Raw genomic sequence first — 5,125 nt, 5'->3', positions numbered from 1 at the left:
TAAACAAGTGTTGGTTGAAGAAATGAATGCACCTGATCAGTCTCAGTGTTCTCCACTATGCGATTCCATCCACAGGCAGGCTTCTGGTGCCCTATTGGAAGCCCCCATGCTATCCTCAAGCCCCATGAGCAGCGGCTCTCAACCTGTGGGTCACGACCTCTTTGAGGGTTGAACGACCCTTTCACAGGGTCGCCTAAGACCATCGGAAAACACATATATAATTACATATTGTTTTTGTGATTAATCACTATGCTTTAATTATGTTCAATTTGTAACAATGAAATTGGGGGTCACCACACCATGAGGAGCTGTATTAAAGGGTCGCAGCATTAGGAAGGCTGAGAACCACAGCCCATGAGGAACCTTTCTAGGTGTCTTTCTCCTGTTTTCTCTTGTTCTGCTCAATGTCTCTGATTCCTAACCTGCGCATCATTCCCAACATCTCCTTTCTGCTGTGCCCCTTCTAATTGGTGCTTCGGTTTGCAAAAAACAAATTCAATATTCTCACCAGTTTGACTTTCCACCAGGCTTGTCCTAGCTTTGCTGTCAGGCTTGTGTTTCCTATCTTCCTGGACATCAAATTCTGTTACCTTCACATTGACCCAGCCCTGGCTCGCCAAGCCCTCACTTGGGAAACTCAGGAAAATGTGTAAATGCAAAAATGAACTAGAATACTGTATACAATGTAGATCATTAACGACTTCAGTAGCGGAAGTAATTGCACCAGAAATAGAAGGGAAATTATAAAGATGCTGGGCCTAATTGTCTAAAGAATAAGGGAGCCTGGCCAGCATGGCTCAGTGATTGAGTGTCAACCTATGAACCAGGAGGTCACGGTTTGATTCCGAGGTCAGGGCACATCCCTGGATTGTGGGCTCAATCCTCAGTTGGAACATGCAGGAGGCAGCCGATCAAGGATTCTCTCTCATCATTGATATTTCTATCTCTTTCTCCTCTCTTCCTCTCTGAAATCAATAAAAATACATTTAAAAAAAGGATATGGGAAGAAGTGGGAATTATCAACATAATAAAGGAGGGCACGTCCAGGCAATGACTATAGGGAAAGATCAGGGGCAAGAATTACCAGGAGTCCTTTTTTTTTTTTTTTTTTTTTTTTTTAGTTTTAGGAGGGAGGGAGACATTGTACTATTTCTATTTATTAAAGTGAATAATAAATTAACTTAAACGTGATTGGATACTAAGTGTGATGACCATAATTAGCAAGTGATACTGCTGAACTGCAGGACAAGCAAATGTAGTGGTGGATCACTCTCCACAGCACGGTATTTAGGATCTTTAAAATATTTAATATTTTTTAAATAGAGAAGATATTCAGAAGCAATGCAGAAAACATTTACTTGCTTTTCTATAAAACTAGTCCAATAACTGTGGACATATAGTTTATGGTTCTAGTTATATGGTACCTGAAAAAGACTATAATAACTTTCAAAACAATCCAGAAAGCCACCATCAAAGTGATAAATTATATTGGGCCTATTATCTGAAAACCAGCCAAGTGATTAAAAAAGATAGATGTTAAGATGTGTAATCAGAGTTTATAAACTGTAGCTTACACATATATGGCATTATTTTTCAAAACACTGTCACATTATTTCATTTGCTTATAAAAAATTAATAAAAATGAAGCATTATAATTTTCATTTAAAAAATATACAGCATATATAGAAACATCTTGAGAGAACCAAGATGGCGGCATAGGTTAACGCCGGAGTTTGCTGCTTCGAACAACTACTTCAAAAGTGAAACCAAAAAACGGAAGGGACATCACCCAGAACCACAGGAACGCTGGCTGAGTGGAAGTCCTACAACTAGGAGGAAAGAGAAATGCATACGGACACTCAGAGGAGGCGCAGTGCTGAAGTCAAATTCTGAGGTGCGGAGTGCGCGGAGCGGGCTGGCGGCGGAGGGCGCGGTTGTTGTTTTCAATCGGGAGGGAGTCGCAGACTCTGAGCTCCAGATCCGGGCGAGTCTTTAGGGACCCAGACTCAAACGGGAGAAGCGGGACTGTCTGGCTTCGGTCAGAGCGAGTGCACCTTTCTCTCTGAGCTTTGCAGCGGGTGCTGGGACTCAGAGAGGCAGAGCCCCTGGGGACAGGACTGAGAGCCGCCATAACTGCTCTCTCCGGCCCACCCTGTTGATCCTGTGCGACCCGCCCTGCCCAAGCCCTGCACAGAGGCATTTGCCGGATAGCCTCAGGCAAAGGCTAGATTAGCACCTCCCTAGAGGACAGAAGTTCTCTCACTGCTGACACAGCTGATTCTCATAGCCACTTGGCCTGGAGGTCAAACCCTCCCTGGAATTAGCTACAACAATCAAGATTTAACTATAAGACTGCGAACAAAGACCACTAGGGGGTGCACCAAGGAAGCATAACAAAATGCGGAGACAAAGAAACAGGACAAAATTGTCAATGGAAGATATAGAGTTCAGAACCACACTTTTAAGGTCTCTCAAGAACTGTTTAGAAGCCGCTGATAAACTTAATGAGATCTACAAGAAAACTAATGAGACCCTCGATCTTATATTGGGGAACCAACTAGAAATTAAGCATACACGGACTGAAATAACAAATATTATACAGACTCCCGACAGCAGACCAGAGGAGCGCAAGAATCAAGTCAATGATTTGAAATGCGAGGAAGCAAAAAATACCCAACCGGAAAAGCAAAATGAAAAAAGAATCCAAAAATGCGAGGATAGTGTAAGGAGCCTCTGGGACAGCTTCAAGCGTACCAACATCAGAATTATAGGGGTGCCAGAAGATGAGAGAGAGCAAGACATTGAAAACCTATTTGAAGAAATAATGACAGAAAACTTCCCCCACCTGGTGAAAGAAATGGACTTACAGGTCCAAGAAGCACGGAGAACCCCAAACAAAAGGAATCCAAAGAGGACCACACCAAGACACATCATAATTAAAATGCCAAGAGCAAAAGATAAAGAGAGAATCTTAAAAACAGCAAGAGAAAGAAACTCAGTTACCTACAAGGGAATACCCATATGACTGTCAGCTGATTTCTCAACAGAAACTTTGCAGGCCAGAAGGGAGTGGCAAGAAATATTCAAAGTGATGAATACCAAGAACCTACAACCAAGATTACTTTATCCAGCAAAGCTATCATTCAGAATTGAAGGTCAGATAAAGAGCTTCACAGATAAGGAAAAGCTAAAGGAGTTCATCACCACCAAACCAGGATTATATGAAATGCTGAAAGGTATCCTTTAAGAAGAGGAAGAGGAAGAAAAAGGTAAAGATACAAATTATGAACAACAAATATGCATCTATCAACAAGTGAATCTAAGAATCAAGTGAATAAATAATCTGATGAACAGAATGAACTGTTGATTATAATAGAATCAGGGACATAGAAAGGGAATGGACTGACTATTCCTGGGGGGAAAGGGGTGTGGGAGATGCGGAAAGAGACTGGACAAAAATCGCGCACCTATGGATGAGGACAGTGGGTGGGGAGTGAGGGCGGAGGGTGGGGCGGGAACTGGGAGGAGGGGAGTTATGGGGGGGAAAAAAAAGAGGAACAAATGTAATAATCTGAACAATAAAGATTTAATTAAAAAAATAAAAATAAAAATAAAAATAAAAATAAAATAAAAAATATACAGCATATAAAACTATGAAGGGAATTGATAAAGTGATAATAGACCTCTTAACTGAATATTAATGTATTATAAGTGAAGATTTTTTTTGTAGATGTAAGAGGTACATTTAAAACAACGAGCATAATGGGCATCAAATGACCATTGCTAGGCAATAAACTTGAGACCTTTTTTTTTTATAATCTCAGTATGGTGAAGTCCTCAAAGTTAAATGGTTCTACAGAAGACTAAGATCAATTTGGAGAGGATATGTTCAAAATGAATTCTTAGAAGAAAACAGAGGATAATATTTTTCCATAAAACATCCCCATGGTCTAAGAGTGACATTTTAGATGCTAAAAACAGCTATCACATGAATCCAAATAAATTGCTGTATTTTTCTAAATACTTTGTATGGGAGTCTTAACCCACTACCAAGTTACTGTTTTAGGACTAAACTTTAGTCATAAGGTTAACACCTTCCATATTCCACTTAAAATGAAATAATCTTTGCTTCCCAATTCATTAGTGCATTAGCAGCATCCAGGCATAGCAGTTATTAGAGAAATGGGAAAATGAAACCCTAAGTGTAATTAGCGAATGATTTTATCAGTCCTACACTCAACACATGTGTTCCCTTTTTTTGCCCCACTAGAAAATAAAATGTTTACGCTCTTTGTATTCGCAAAGGGACCTGGAGGTGTAAACAGAGACAAATGAAAAATACAGCTTTTTCTTTAGCTAGTCTCCAGATAGCTGTTAAGTTGTTGTTGTTGTTTATTGACTTCATCTAGCCTCACTGTCATACAAATTAGGCTGTGATATTGAGTCAAGGCTAAAGAAAGGAAAATGTCGTTCCTAAATACACCATCGCAATCTTGTGGTTGACATTGTTTTTAGTTATATGGCATTTATGAGGTGTTAATATTTGTTTCATAGCAATCTTTCAAATACGACTCATTAGCTAAATCAAAGAAGGATTGCCCCTCTAAGCAGCAGCTAATTCTTAAAAACAGCACCTAGCTTGCCTTTGAGCACAAGCATACCTTTGATATTCTTGTATCAAACCAACAAATCTTGTGTCCATACCCTCTTCTGCTTCCTTTTGTCAGGCTCCTGAAGTCCAGGTCACTACCCCCCTGCTCTAGGGCCAGGTATCAGATAACTAGAGATAACACCTGTGGCCCAGAGCCCACAGAAATTATCCAAACTCCCTGTTCCTAAACAGGCTTGGCTGCTTACCCTGCCGCATGCATTCCTTCCCAGGAAAACCACACCTAGGCTTTTGCCCATACGTTCCCACACTTGTTCTGCCTCCTGCCTGACGCTGGTGCTTCCTGCAGCTCTGCATGGCCTGGCATACCCCTCCTCCTGGGAACTGTAAGTCACCAACTGTCTTTTGAATTGCAGTTATCTCCTGATCTGTTCGCCTCACCATCCCTAAATAAAACCAAACTCCAGGGCACATTTTAACAAAAGATGCAGAATGCAAAGGGTAAGTAAAGAAGTC

Source organism: Myotis myotis, unplaced genomic scaffold (genome assembly GCF_014108235.1).
Source record: "Myotis myotis isolate mMyoMyo1 unplaced genomic scaffold, mMyoMyo1.p scaffold_m19_p_8, whole genome shotgun sequence".
Lineage (NCBI taxonomy): Eukaryota > Metazoa > Chordata > Mammalia > Chiroptera > Vespertilionidae > Myotis > Myotis myotis.
The sequence above is the reverse complement of the archived record's forward strand: the minus strand, read 5'-3'. Positions refer to the sequence as shown.